This window comes from Dreissena polymorpha, chromosome 11, assembly GCF_020536995.1.
Source record: "Dreissena polymorpha isolate Duluth1 chromosome 11, UMN_Dpol_1.0, whole genome shotgun sequence".
Taxonomy (NCBI): domain Eukaryota; kingdom Metazoa; phylum Mollusca; class Bivalvia; order Myida; family Dreissenidae; genus Dreissena; species Dreissena polymorpha.
In genome coordinates this window covers 73,251,588-73,268,920 of record NC_068365.1, presented here as the reverse complement: position 1 = coordinate 73,268,920, position 17,333 = coordinate 73,251,588, and positions in this window count along the sequence as shown.

The following is a 17,333-nucleotide window of genomic DNA, read 5'->3' as shown; positions in this document are numbered from 1 at the left end:
ATTATTATTTATTTATACACTTTTTACAAATATAAACTGTTTTAATGAATAAAAACAATCTTAAATAAAACAAAACACATAATTGATTATTTAATGAAAAAAAAACAATAATAAGATTATATATATTGTTAATAATAAAAACAAACATCAATAGATAAAAAGCACAGTTATGTTTTAATTGCAAGTAATTTTATGAAAAAAAAGAAAGACATTCTGAGAACATCTTAATATGCTTTAATTCGAACTTCATAAAAATCAAATAGAATACAAATAACTATCCTTAGAAAACAGATATTCGTAATTACTAAATCCTAAACAAACAGCAAAAGAAAACAACAACAAAATATCTGGGGGTGAATTGTCCAGGGAGCAGGGGTGAATTGTCTAGGGGGTGAGTTGTCTCCTGGGGGTGAATTGTCTTGGGGGTGAATTGTCTTATTCCCCATGCATTCAGTAATTAAACCATTAAACCTAGATAGACACATGTCTTTCCTATTGAAACATGCCAGCGGATTTACATTTCCGAAAAAAAAATTATTTGTTTACAGCGCGAATTTTATGGTACACTGATTCAGCCATTACCGGATCGCTTAGGTCTTTATCGGATTAAATGCCTAGAGTGTTCTTTCTTGAAATTTGACACAGCATTTGTAAAAAATAATTATAATATATGTACATTTCAAGAAAGGGAATTCATTTCTGTGTTTAATAAGACCAAGTTCATGGAAATTGCTGCACAATTGATAAAGTAATGACTGTTCAAAGCGATGCACCCTATACATTTGGGTCATTTTGAGTTGAAGACCTTGTTATATATATAGATTTGATATCATAGTGAAAAATACGTTAAAGAGAAATCAATTTTTCGTTATAATTTGATTTTTTTTCATCAAAAATGATGTTTTCACTATTTAATTTCATAGCCACACGCTAACCACATGTGTATTGAACAACTTCAATTGAGTTTATATTTATTTTGAGACAATCCCCACATTCCTGAATATGGATCACTACATGTCCATTATTCACTAAATCCCGAGTTGCAGCTTTCATGCTTATTTTGTATGGTACGCATCAATTTGGTTTCTGAGCATTCTTACTTTTGTAAAGGACACATAACAGGGTTTTTTTTGGCCCGATTTTATAGCCGAAATTCGGCTATGTTCCCAATCCCAAAAAGTATACTTTTTTCCCAAAATGTGGCAAAAAATTCCCAATTTCCAAAAAAGAAAGAAGTGTCTTATGCGTATTTTATCTAAATTTTAATTCAATTACATCTAACAAAGCATTTTATGATATTCTTCTTTTAATTTTAATGATTATAAAGTGTTATATCAAATTTAGTATTTCCCTAATTAGTGGACTTTTCATGTGGAAAAAAAAGGCTAATGAATTAATTTTCCCAATTTCATGAAAATGCCGATAAAATTCCCAATTCCAAAGCCATGGGCTATCTTCCCAAAAAGTGGAAAAAAAAACCTGCATAATACTAAAATATTACATTAATGAACATTATGTTTACCAAACAAAATCTGCAAAATTCAAGAAAGCATTTGTTTGCATTTTTCCTGTCGTCACAAAAACTGTGCATACATAACGTGACCTTGTTTTGCTTTCAAAGAATGAAACAGTTGTAAATATTGACACACGTCAACAAAAACATGAATCGACTTAACAATGATAGGCTTTTTGTATTCAATTCATAGAAAACTATAAATCTTAACATAAATAAAAGTATTTTGCAAAAAACGTTGAACCTATCCGTTACTCACTAAATATACTCAAACCCGGTTAACTCGCGGGTCGGGTTGAGTCACGGTATTTCATAAGCGCCCTCTAGATTTTGTTTAAAAACAATCCTGCGTGACCAACTTGTCGAATCTGACAAAAAAACATCTCTTGCTACAGATTGGAATAGATTTTTGGTAATTAAATGTAGTAAAACTCAGACATTAACAATATTTGAATTTTTATAGTTCAGTTAACTTGTCGTAACGAAAAATTACGACATTGCCTGAAAATAAATGTGCTATTTATAATGGAAGTGGCTACATGTACGGATCCGTACCTCTAGAATCTGGTTCTACAGGTACGGATCCGAATCTCTAACCAAACCCCTGGGGTTTTGCTACAGGTACGGACCTCCCGTTTTCACATATTGTGTGCCCTTTTTCATAGTTAAATTGATCCACACTTATGTAAGATCAATAACAACAAAGTACTGAAATTGTCGGAAACTTTATAGGATATGCGCCACTAGTGAAAATATTATTTTCTATGATCACTTGTGAATTAAAATCGATATTCCACCGAATCCAACAAATGTTCTTTTTTATTTTGCTTTTTTCACAGTTTATATACATTGTTAAAGAGTTTAACTAAAGAATTTCGCTGGGATAATGACGTCATTTCGTAAAAAAAATGACGTCATTTCACAGTTAACAGTGAAAATTATCGATAATTTTCACTGATAATTTTCATTGTTTGAAAGAGTGAAATTATCAGTTTTAATTCACTGATATTTCTCTATAAACCACCGGAAAGCATAAAATAAATTGTTTTATGATATGTTATGATGTGATTATCACATTGTGATATGACAATGATATATGTCATACCTTAATTTCCTATATTTTCGTGCGCAATTGGATTTTCCATTTTATGTTGTGTGCAACGGGGTCTTCATAAATTGTATTATGACAAACTATTAAATTCTTATTAACTAATGGCTCTATCCGTCCTTCGATTATTGTCTTAATATCATATTCATTACTTTACGCATATTATTTCTACCATTTTTCTAGTTCAGTGAGCCCTAAGCTGTAATAATCTCTGATGCATGAGAGACGTAAATAACTTAGTTGACGTAAAACAGCCCATTTTATTCTCTGCAATAATATCAGAACAGCTCTGTAAAATATATAAAAACAACATAGATATTTATTATCTGTTTAAGTATTGAATATTCCTATAACTTCATAAACTAAATGCATGATGTGAACTTCAAAATGGAAAATGTGCTTACAAAAAATGAGTAGTGCTCTGGGAAAACCGGCTTAACGCAAGCACGTAAAACTATTATCAATTTGATATATTGTTATCAGAAAATAAATTGCACAATTCCTTACATAAAATGAAGCGTTACTAAAATTATACAATAACTATTTAAAATTTTGATGATTGGAATTAAATAAAACTATGTTAATTAGGATTAATTAAAATTATTGAATAAGTTAAAGATAAAAATGAGATTATACATTATTTTATGAAAATGTAATTTTTGATTGGATTACATATTACATAACAATAATATGACATACCGATGATATGCTATGATATGACATAATTAAGTGTCACTTTGAACAAACATCGTGGGAACATGTAACGACAATTATTGCAAAAGGCAAAAACCAAGGATTGGATACGTATAGTTTGTAAAGAGTCATTAGAGACAAGGAGTGTGTGTTGCAATCTCTGCATATCCTGGCTACATTATCATTGTGCCGCTCTATTAGCTGCCCCCAAGAAACAGTTTTGGTTTTGTGTGGACTGTGCAGTCTTCTGATAACCAGGAATTGGTGGTTGTGAAGGAAGAATAATAAACTACGAAAAAAAAAACATGTATGAAATGTGTTTATTGTACTCGTAAAATAGTTACCTAACACTAAGTCCGATGCTCTCATGCTTTAAAATATCTGAAATTACTTCCACTTTCACTTTAAAATCTCTGAAAATGTCTATTTTTATTCAATAAAGAGTCTATTTATCCATACTTTACCTTACACTCAGATATATTCATTATGTTCTTTACTTTCAGACTAAAATAAAAATAAAATAAGGGCCATGGACAAGAGCTCCTCCATGTGGTGTGGCCTGGATGTAGTCCGACATAAGTGCAATTATTCATTAAAAAATATACTTGGAATAATTATTATGTTGCACCTCATATGGTCACTATGTCAGACTATAACTGAATGGTCTCATCCGTGAGACGACAACGCTTTCACTACAGTAGCAGTAATAGATTATACTATATACCATAGCCGGTGTTCCTCGGTTATTATCGCTTACCTGAACAATGTTTACAAACAAACGAGTCCTGTCGAGCGGATAAATTGCATTTGATTTTAAATTAAGGTAGATCTACATCAGGGATCATATTTTCCCGCAACATCAATCGGTCCGGATATAAATGGGGAAAAGTATCCAAAAATGTGTATCCGAAATCATGACAAATTACGTTAAAATATATACCATTGATTTTGCCACTCATGAAGGTGGTGTAATACATGTACAAGTAAAATTCCCTTAGGCATTTTTTTTTAAATGGAACGAGTTTTCTCAACTGGTTTTATCATTTGGTATTTCATTAAACCAAATAATTAAGAAATAATTTGTTGTCAAATAACCCACGTCCAATAGTTTTGATGCGTAGGGATTTAATCACGAGAGCGAAGCATTTGAAACCACGCATCTAATTTTCCAGCCGTGAGTTATTCAACAACAAAGTATAAAGTACACAAATTATTTCGATTCTTACACGGTTTTACTAAAGATTTATTCAATGTATATTATTTTTCTTGTGTACTATTTTATTTGTAGTTCCGCCCATAAAATTAACTTTCGGCTGTTCTGTCGATCAGATCCGCGACTTTCATTCATAATTATAATACCGGATTATTACGCTGGTGGAAAATGTATCGGTATGTTTTGTTTAGTTACTGCGCGTGCAATTAGACGCGTCTTTTCGGATGCGTCTTTAATCCGCTATCACAAGTTTTTATTCTTGGTCTGACGTGCAATAAACCGGTCCTGACCGGTTTAGAGACTGCAGCGAATGGTTTACCACACCTAATCAAGATAAGAATGTCATTAGGGTGTGTAAACATGTACACTGTGTAATCAATTTCATGACATGGGAATTTTAATAGCAATCAGAATCGGACCGACTGTTTGGGATTTTCAATCGGTCTTTCATGACCCCAATCGGTCTAGGACCGACAAAACCGAAAAAAATATGATCCCTGATCTACATACTTTGTTGTTATTGATCTTACATACATGTTTGTGTGGAACAATTTAACTATGAAAAAGGGCACACAATATGTGAAAACGGGAGGTCCGTACCTGTAGCAAACTCCCAGTGGTTTGGCTAGAGGTACGGATACGTACCTCTAGTCTAGAACCAGATTCTAGAGGTACGGATCCGTACCTGTAGCCACTGCCATTTATTAAATTTGATGTCTTAAATTAAATATATTAAAATTGTTCTATAGTTTATTGATTGTTACTTTGGACGTTATGTCAGAGCTTTGATAATTCATGTTTAATTTAAAATTGGTGCTGTTTAACCCGTTTACCGCGAATCTACCAGGAGAACAAATAAACAACAATGGTGGACAGTGGTGTTGGATTTGTTCGTACGGCAGTAAATATTGATAGACGCAAGTGCATATTCCTTAAGTACCGCGAGTCAACCGTGTTGCAGTATACACCAATCGACTTTCATATTTGTGAAACTGAAAGTAGAATCAATAAATATACACCTTCTTCTCTCATTGTTATCAGGATATAATTCTAAAATCCCCAATGATATTTAAAAAAAACAACATAAAAACACAAACTTGGAAACAATACCTGGCAAATTCCTTGATAACGAAACACACTCAACCTAACACTTGTCAATGAGGCAGTTTAACTATGGTGTCAGCCATGTTTTGTAAACATGTTTTGCTGTCAAGCATGTGCTTGGAACGAATTTCCGCGTCGTTATAAGAAACGAGCGAAAAACGAGCGTTTTTGGGTCCATACAATAACCGAAAAGCACCGAAAAGCACCGAATAGCACCGAAAAGCACCGAAAAGCACTCAATTTCTCTCTATATATATGCAATATATCGTTGCTAGTGTGTGTTAACGAGTTTAATTAGTAATAAATGGTTATATGATTGTATGTTTATACTACATTGTGCCCAAAATGGTAAATATCGGCAATTACCGACCGAAAAGCACTTCATGTGAAGACCGAAAAGCACTCAATTTCTCGCTATATATATGAATATTTGCGTTTCTAATGTGTGTAAACGGATTAAATTAGTTATAAATGGTTATATTTCATGCATGTTTATACTACCTTGGGTTTATTATGAGGTATTAATGCCCAAAATTGGATAAATATCGGCAATTACCGACCGAAAAGCACTTCATGTTAAGACAGAAAAGCACTCAATTTCTCGCTATATATATATTTGCGTTCCTATTGTGTGTAAACGGTTTAAATTAGTTATAAATGGTGATATTTCATGCATATTTATACTACCTTGTGTTTATTATGAGGTATTAATGCCCAAAATTGGATAAATATCGGCAATATACCGACCGAAAAGCACTTCATGCGAAGACCGAAAAGCACTAAATTTCACGCTATATATAGAATATTTGCGTTCCTATTGTGTGTAAACGGTTTAAATTAGTTATAAATGGTCATATTTCGTGCATATTTATACTACCTTGTGTTTATAATGAGGTATTAATGCCCAAAATTGGATAAATATCGGCAATATACCGACCGAAAAGCACTTCATGTGAAGACCGAAAAGCACTCAATTTCTCGCTATATATATGAATATTTGCGTTTCTATTGTGTGTAAACGGATTCAATTAGTTATAAATGGTTATATTTCATGCATATTTATACTACCTTGTGTTTATTATGAGGTATTAATGCCCAAAATTGGATAAATATCGGCAATATACCGACCGAAAAGCACTTCATGTGAAGACCGAAAAGCACTCAATTTCTCGCTATATATATGAATATTTGCGTTTCTATTGTGTGTAAACGGATTAAATTAGTTATAAATGGTTATATTTCATGCATATTTATACTACCTTGTGTTTATTATGAGGTATTAATGCCCAAAATTGGATAAATATCGGCAATATACCGACCGAAAAGCACTTCATGTGAAGACCGAAAAGCACTCAATTTCTCGCTATATATATAATATTTGCGTTCTATTGTGTGTAAACGGATTAAATTAGTTATAAATGGTTATATTTCATGCATATTTATACTACCTTGTGTTTATTATGAGGTATTAATGCCCAAAATTGGATAAATATCGGCAATATACCGACCGAAAAGCACTTCATGTGAAGACCGAAAAGCACTCAATTTCTCGCTAATATATATAATATTTGCGTTCCTTTTGTGTGTAAACGGTTTAAATTAGTTATAAATGGTCATATTTCATGCATATTTATACTACCTTGTGTTTATTATGAGGTATTAATGCCCACAGTTGGATAAATATCGGCAATATACCGACCGAAAAGCACTTCATGTGAAGACCGAAAAGCACTCCCGCGACAGCAGAGAATCACCGAAAAGCACTCAAGTTCTCTATATATACATCAAAGTTAACTATAAGGGCCGATTTTAATGGATTGAAAAGATGTACATATTTATTTAGTCAATAATGACTTCATTAAATAAAAAGTTTAAATATAAAGCTCGTTACTATTTTTGGTGGCAACCGATAAGCACTCCCGCGACAGCACAGAATCACCGAAAAGCACTCAATTTCTCTATATATAAACGAAACTAAGCTATAAGTGCCGCTTATAATGGATTGAAAAGATGTACATATTTATTTAGTCAATTATGACTTCGTTAAATATTGATTTAAGTTTAAAGATAAAGCACAAGCACTCAATTTCTCTCTATATTTAATATAATCAATGATGACTTCGTTAAATATTGATTTAAGTTTAAAAATAAAGCACTATATATATATATTAGGCGCGTTCTGAGAAAAGTGGGCCTAATGCATGTGCGTAAAGTGTCGTCACTGATTAGCCTGTGCAGTCCGCACTGCTAATCAGGGACGACACTTTTCGCCCAAACGTGATTTTCGGTGAGGAGTGACTTCCATGAAACTAAAAATACAATAAAAGCGGAAAGTGTCGTCCCTGATTAGCCTGTGCGGACTGCGTAGGCTAATCTGGGATGACATTTTACGAACATGCATTAAATAAAACTGCACAGCTTAAGATAAGCTTGTCTGTCAATGATTATGTTACCCTCAATTTCAAATCAGATTATGATTATAGAAAGTAATATGTAAAAAAAAAATCCAGGACATACACCGGCATTCTTTATTTCCGTTATCAGTTTAAAAATGATGGTATTAAGGTGTTACTAAACAGTAAAATACCTAACAGCGATCGGGATTAATGCACTTGGCCGCTAGATGAATAATTTTATACAACTATTCTGGGCAAATTTATATTTTCAAAACATTTTTAGTTGGTGTTGTTATTCACTTTCAATAAATACATCAGTTCTTTTTATCAACCAAATTCCTGTTGTGTGCTACTGTTTTTTATCAGAATTATATATATTACAATACACCATCAGCGGCCGAGCGCAGAATTGGCCGCTTTTAAAAGATGTAGAATGCATCAAATTGAATGTCAAATTCCGAGTGTATTAGAAAAAAACTGTTATTTTATATAAATAAATCAAGCACGTACACTTAAAAAAAGATATTTCTTTATTTAATGTAGAATATTGCAAAATTAACGAGATTTATATATAACAACGTTATATTACTTCTTTCTGGTTGAGTAAAAAAAAAACACAAAACAACATGTATAACATATAATATTTGTACATAATTTATAAAAAAGAAAAATAATGATGCACATGATATTTTATAATTTTGTTAAGTGCGCGTGCCATTGAACGTTGAGTTACGGGGGAGATGCGTACTAAATTACACATAATTAAAAGCTGATACTATTCTGTCAGCTTGATTTATAAATCATGTTCCATCACGCCAATATATCCATTGTTTCATGAAATTGTAACACCATCAGACCCGAATGAATACACCATTTATTCCAAGCAGGTAAATAACAATACTATAATAAAACAGGGGAAGTCTACACTGTGTATTAGCAACCTGCTGTGATGATCTTATCAGTTCAATACACAGGAACATGGCTACTGTACTGGAATTGGATTTACAGCCAAACTAACTGTTTTCATTTCAGTCTACACTGTGTATTAGCAACCTGCTGTGGTGATCTTATCTTATCATCTCAATACACAGGAACATGGCTACTGTACTGGAAATATCTGATTTACAGCCATAATACCTGATTTCATTTATTGCTGAAGTGGTGTGCACTAACAATTGATCCACCTCACCGTTGCATGTTGATTTTTTTGTATCTTCAATAATCCATTGTAATTGATTTAACGCACACGCGCCTTTTTAAATTTGTGTTTGAGCTGTAAATTAATAGTCATAATAAAATGCGTGTTAAGTTACCAGCGTACACTCGATACTCGCGCAATGAATGGTTTTAATGGAACGATTAAAATCGCTATTATTAATACAAAGCACATTAACTAAAAGTCATGCTGCAATTTCTATTTAAGAGTTTCACGTCAATTATAATACTTAAAACGTATACATCAATTTACGTATAAGATGATAAACACCATGAAGTGCTTTTCGGTTGGTACATTGCCGATATATTTATAACTTGCTACCAGTTGTTTATAAAAATATATATTATATTCGATATTTTACATTAATTTACACGAGCCGCACTGTTCGGACATGAATGAAAGGCGCCGATCATAACACAACTTCTCATCATTATCTGGAATATAATTAATTGAAGGTGCGAAAATCTATTTCCAAACTGCTTTGTGCTGCTTAAAGAAGCGTACCGGCCGTTCGTTCACAAGTTGTTAATGATGACTTCAGACCTTAAAATAAAGTTTTAATATGAACAGACATTGAGTAAATAAATATGTACATCTTTACAATCCATTAAAATCGGCCCTTATAGTTAACTTTCATGTATATATAGAGAACTTGAGTGCTTTTCGGTGATTCTCTGCTGTCGCGGGAGTGCTTTTCGGTCTTCACATGAAGTGCTTTTCGGTCGGTATATTGCCGATATTTATCCAATTTTGGGCATTAATACCTCATTATAAACACAAGGTAGTATAAATATGCATGAAATATGACCATTTATAAATAATTTAAACCGTTTACACACAATAGGAACGCAAATATTATATATATATATATATATATATATATATATAGCGAGAAATTGAGTGCTTTTCGGTCTTCACATGAAGTGCTTTTCGGTCGGTATATTGCCGATATTTATCCAATTTTGGGCATTAATACCTCATAATAAACACAAGATAGTATAAATATGCATGAAACATAACCATTTATATTTTATTTAATCCGTTTACACACAATAGAAACGCAAATATTCATATATATAGCGAGAAATTGAGTGCTTTTCGGTCTTCACATGAAGTGCTTTTCGGTCGGTATATTGCCGATATTTATCCAATTTTGGGCATAAATACCTCATTATAAACACAAGGTAGCATAAATATGCATGAAATATGACCATTTATAACTTATTTAAACCGTTTACACACAATAGGAACGCAAATATTATATATATATAGCGAGAAATTGAGTGCTTTTCGGTCTTCACATGAAGTGCTTTTCGGTCGGTATATTGGCGATATTTATCCAATTTTGGGCATTAATACCTCATAATAAACACAAGGTAGTATAAATATGCATGAAATATAACCATTTATAACTAATTTAATCCGTTTACACACAATAGAAACGCAAATATTCATATATATAGCGAGAAATTGAGTGCTTTTCGGTCTTCACATGAAGTGCTTTTCGGTCGGTATATTGCCGATATTTATCCAATTTTGAGCATTAATACCTCATAATAAACACAAGGTAGTATAAATATGCATGAGATATAACCATTTAGAACTAATTTAAACCGTTTACACACAATAGGAACGCAAATATTATATATATAGCGAGAAATTGAGTGCTTTTCGGTCGGTATATTGCCGATATTTATCCAATTTTGGGCATTAATACCTCATAATAAACACAAGGTAGTATAAATATGCATGAAATATAACCATTTATAACTAATTTAATCCGTTTACACACAATAGAACGCAAATATTATATATATAGCGAGAAATTGAGTGCTTTTCGGTCTTCACATGAAGTGCTTTTCGGTCGGTATATTGCCGATATTTATCCAATTTTGGGCATTAATACCTCATAATAAACACAAGATAGTATAAATATGCATGAAACATAACCATTTATATTTTATTTAATCCGTTTACACACAATAGAAACGCAAATATTCATATATATAGCGAGAAATTGAGTGCTTTTCGGTCTTCACATGAAGTGCTTTTCGGTCGGTATATTGCCGATATTTATCCAATTTTGGGCATAAATACCTCATTATAAACACAAGGTAGCATAAATATGCATGAAATATGACCATTTATAACTTATTTAAACCGTTTACACACAATAGGAACGCAAATATTGTATATATATAGCGAGAAATTGAGTGCTTTTCGGTCTTCACATGAAGTGCTTTTCGGTCGGTATATTGGCGATATTTATCCAATTTTGGGCATTAATACCTCATAATAAACACAAGGTAGTATAAATATGCATGAAATATAACCATTTATAACTAATTTAATCCGTTTACACACAATAGAAACGCAAATATTCATATATATAGCGAGAAATTGAGTGCTTTTCGGTCTTCACATGAAGTGCTTTTCGGTCGGTATATTGCCGATATTTATCCAATTTTGAGCATTAATACCTCATAATAAACACAAGGTAGTATAAATATGCATGAGATATAACCATTTAGAACTAATTTAAACCGTTTACACACAATAGGAACGCAAATATTATATATATAGCGAGAAATTGAGTGCTTTTCGGTCGGTATATTGCCGATATTTATCCATTTTTGGGCATTAATACCTCATAATAAACCCAAGGTAGTATAAATATGCATGAAATATAACCATTTATAACTAATTTAATCCGTTTACACACAATATAAACGCAAATATTCATATATATAGCGAGAAATTGAGTGCTTTTCGGTCTTCACATGAAGTGCTTTTCGGTCGGTAATTGCCGATATTTACCATTTTGGGCACAATGTAGTATAAACATACAATCATATAACCATTTATTACTAATTAAACTCGTTAACACACACTAGAAACGATATATTGCATATATATAGAGAAATTGAGTGCTTTTCGGTGCTTTTCGGTGCTATTCGGTGCTTTTCGGTTATTGTATGGACCGTTTTTTTTCAGCACAATTGGTTTTTCTTTATGATTATTTATCCGGGACGGTGAAGTAGCAAAGAAAACAATTCTCACCTTTGCCGACACTGGGACAGTGATTCGCACTTCGAGATAAACCACAGTTAATACATATAAAATCGGGACTCGGGAATTTTTTTTATATCGAGATATCGAATAATTCGAGATAACGAAAATCGAGATATGCGATGTTTATTAATATTGATAAAGAAGGAAAAAAGTTGGGACATTGTGCTTACCTTTACATATCGAGAAAATTGAGATATGCGATGTCGAAATAACGAGAGTAGATCACTCATTGTATGGGCACGGATGACCGAGAGGGGCAAGCGATATACTTCTACTCCAGGGGTCAGTAGTTCGAGCCCAGTTGATGGTTACTTTTTTCCTTTCCTTAATTTTAGTCTTGTTTTTTTTTACTGGAACTTTTTAGATCCAACGTTTACATTTATCATTATAAAGCATTTAATGACAAACTTCAATACATGCCAAAATCTGTTAAAATGCCCCTTTAAACAACTGAATAATTTGGAATGTTTCAGTTTTGTGTGTGTTATAATTTATGACAACATGTACATCGCTTATATTAAGTGTCAAATGCTGTATATTATTTAATATCCCGGATAGCGGAGTGATTAAATATCTTTTTTGCCTATATCCCTTTAAATAAAATGGGTTCACGACCATAACTCACGAAAGTCATATATTAAGCTTGTCTTCAATGCTTGAGCTTATTTCTTGGTGAGTTTATTCTGGATCTAAATATAGTCGTGTGATTTTTTTGTCTGCAATATTATAATCGCGAGAGAGCCTTTGTCAGGGAATTATTATCGCGAGAGAACTTTTGTCCGCGATATTATAATCGCGAGAGAGCTTTTCTCCGCGATATTATAATCGTGAGTGAGCTTTTGTCCGAATAATTATAATCGTGAGAGATCTTTTGGGACAGAAAATACACTGGAGAGTTTTTGTTCGAGATAGCGTACTCGCGAGAGAGCTTTTTCCCCGCAAAGAGAGATTTTGCCCGGGAAATTATAATCGCAAGAGAGCTTTTGTCCATCCCGAAATTGACAGCTGATTAATTGATAAATCCCCAGTGTGACTGCATTTGGCATTGTTATAACTAATATTTAACACTTCAATTTTGCTTTCTATAGAAATGTACTGATGACAAATGAACAAAACCACGTTTTGACCGGTGTCTGAAACAAATTATCAAGTTATGGCGGGATTTCTGAATGCTTAACACACTTTCAGATTTATTCAGGCTCTCAAGCAGGTATCGAAATCCCCTATGTTAATACATTTTGCGGCGTTCTTAATTTCAAATAACACGACAACAACTAATTTGATCAATTGCGATATGATACTAGCACCAATATTTTTAAACCAACTGAGACACTTATGAGACACTTACAATGCAGATTTCGGTAATTCTACATATAGTAGATGCGAGTCCTATACGCTCGGCGCTGACTTTCTGCACATCGCCTTACCCAAAAATAAAATAAAATCGAAATATTAGTTCGTTAGCGGCTAATACGTGAAACGGCTGCGGATCATATCAGAACATACATACTGCAAAATGCAGGAGTTGCTTATTATTCTAAGTGATCATGTAAACACGGCTAATGTTTTCCGTAAAAAAAAATCAATATGAAAATAATATAGTTTATCAGAACGAATAGAAACAAATGAACGACATTATAATATTGACTATCATACAATAGTGTAAGAAACTTGCATGGTTTGTAACTAGAAAGAAAATAAATCCCACATAATTTTACTACTTTGCAACGTTGTAAGAATCATTCATCTTTATAGTGAAATGATCGTTGGATATAGCATGCAACTGCAAAACGTGAGCATTTGCGCTTGTTTAAGTTCGCATATTGATTTCACAGGCACTCAAAAACATAAACTATAAAATACTGTCACCGGATAAAGTCCGGAAACAAGGTGTTGGATAAAACGATATCAAATTATACATATGCAGATTAGTGTGTGTTTTTTCAGCACGTTTTATATACAAAATGAGCAAGCTGTGTTTTCGCAAACTTTTAACTTTTAGTTTAAACCCATAGGCTATTTATTTTAGCTCGATTGCATAGACAGCCTAAGGCTTATTTGAGACGCTCTCGAATCCGTTTCCTGGGACTATAACCAGTACTTGGAGTCTATGGGGGAAATCTGAAGAACGCTCCCACTTTGGGGATCGAACCCGTTACCTCCCGATCGCTAGGCGGACACCATATACACTACATCACTGCGACTTTTAACTTTTAACTCTAATCTTGAATCTGATGTTCAAGTCCATGTGTGTAGCCAATTCAAATTGTATCCATTTACATTAGCACGTTTTACAAATGTAATTCTCCCCGAGAAAGAAAAGGACTTATGCATTCTTAGAAAACTTAAAAGATCTTAGTCGAGCCGCTTCCCGAAAGCTCGATTTGGAAGTTACAAAAGTCAAGTCTATTTGTATGCATGCGTGCGTGCGTTTGATCGAGCTTGTCCAGACAAGGTTGGACCAGACGCCTACCAAGACTGGTCAGGACAGTAGGTAGATTAGGCTTATGAGAGACCAACGACAGAGTGTTAAGTCTTCTTTAGTTGTGAAGTCCGCACAGTCTAATCATGGACCACACTTTCCAAAAAGAGACTTCCTTTAAACAGAAAATATCATAAATGCGGAAAGTGTCGCCCCTGACTTCACAGGCTAATCTGTGACGACACTTTATGCACATGCATTTGTCGCATAGTTCGTCGAGACGCATGACAGATAAACGTGAACAATAAACGTAGACAGAGTCCATTTCTGTTTTCTTTACGTTTTATGTCTGCTTACAAACACAACACAACGTTTCCAAACTGTTTGTCAAATACAAGATACGAAGCCCGCAACGGGCCCCGCCCGCGACAGCAAGCAATAATACGTCTGCTATCTTCGACTTTCCCAGTAAGACTGCCTTATTAATATAGATATAAACAACGAAAGCTTTGATAATTGTTACGTGTACAATTCTGATTGGCTGTGTAAAGTCACGTGTCTACGTGAACAATTCTGATTGGCCGTTTGTTAAGTCTGCAACATAAATATGACGTATGCAACGGACACATAACGAATACATTAGGAAATGACCGAAGATTGACACATAAGATACATAAGATAAGCAAATATTCCTGCCCGGTACTTATAACCCGAGGCTATTGATGTTGATCAAGGTGGCTGCCTATTTAAGATTGTATGAAATTTGGTACACATTTCGATCATTATATAAAATCAATAGTTCTCAAAATGTGCGTTTTATGTGCGTTATGTTACACATTCAACCCCCTTTCCTCAGAGTACGGCTTAAATCCTTTTTATTGTTCAAATAGGCTGTTAAAATATAAGTTATAAACAATGGACAAAAACGTGTTTGGCCAGTTTCTGAATAAATAACCTTATAACGGCGATTTTAGTAAGTTATACACTATACACACTCGTTAGACATTCGAGTGGGTGTCAACAATCACCTAGTTAATACATGTTACGGCGTTATTTATTCCAAATTACATTCCTATCAACATTTATAATGCAAAATGCAAGAACAATTCGTTCCTAAACCCAAAAAAAGCCATCAATAACGTTGATTTTGGCAATTCTAAAGATTAAGATTGCGAATTCAAGACGCTCGCTTTAACAGTACAGCTATGTACCAATGTCAGTAATAAAACAAGAGCACCGCATAACGGGTGCCACGCTCGGCTGCGAAAGCTTGTCAGAAATTTTTTTAGAGGTCACAGTGACCTTGACCTTTGACCTAGTGACCTAAAAATGGGTGTGGCGTGTAGAACTCATCAAGGTGCATATACATATGAAGTTTCAAAGTTTAAGGTGGAAGCACCTTGATTTTAGAGCCTATGTTAAAGTTTTAGCACCACGCCTACGGCGGACGGCGGACGAGCTGACTATGACAATACCTCGGGTTTTCTCCGAAAACAGCCGAGCAAAAAATTAACGAAAACAAGTATTGACCAATTTCAAGACACGGGCTAGTAAGCGATTGCTTAACCCATTTATGCCTAGCTTCTAGAAAAAAAGGCTTTCACAAACAGCGAAGACCCAGATGAGACGCCGCATGATGCGGCGTCTCATTTGGGTCTGCGCTGTTTGCTTAAAGGAATTTCTGTAAGACATACTCTAAATATAGAAATAAATATACTAGACATCCATAATTTTGGAATTAAATTGATCTAATTTAGAAGGATGGGAGAGTCACAAGGTATATATGGGTTAAGGAGTTTCGGTATGTTATTATTCACCTTTTATCCACTCGCGCGCGTACCGAAGTCCCCACGTTTACCACGTGTTATTGCGGTATTAACCCCATTGTTATGAAATGCTGAGATAATATTCATATGGCTTCGTACCGATCAACGTTTTGGAACGGACTTGACGCTCACTAAAATGCAAAAGGCCCTCAGTTTTCAGTACTAATTCTTATAACAAATCCATTAATTCAGGTTGTTTTTTTACGTGACTTTCCTTTACAGTGTCCGACAATTTCTTATTTTTCAGGTAGCCCACTGGGCTACCAATAAAAATATTTGGTAGCCCATAAAATTTTCCTACAAAATGATAAGAGGCAGGTTTTCATCTTTATTTTATTTCTTCATTTACATATCCATAATATGTATACATACATATACATTAAACAGCAAGTAGTCTGATGTACACAGTCAATATCGTAAATTAATGTTACAGTACAGGCACCGTGTACTTAAATGTAAATGTACCAAAGATAATCATATACTACATGTAGATATTACATGTATGTGCACATGTATATGTACTTAAATTCGGACAGCACGTTAAGTCGTAAACGTAAATAAAGCGTTTAGATGATCAATACGATTGACTCGTATGGTGTTAATCAATGCAATTGCCCTTTTTAACAACAAATACCGAGTTTCAAGAAATCAAGAGTATTAAATCATTTATTTACTTGTGTCCAACTTTAAGTACTGTCCGAATTTACGTATTGCATCCGTATGTTACGACACTTGTGTGCAGTCAGTATACAATAAATAATTGTTTCAAT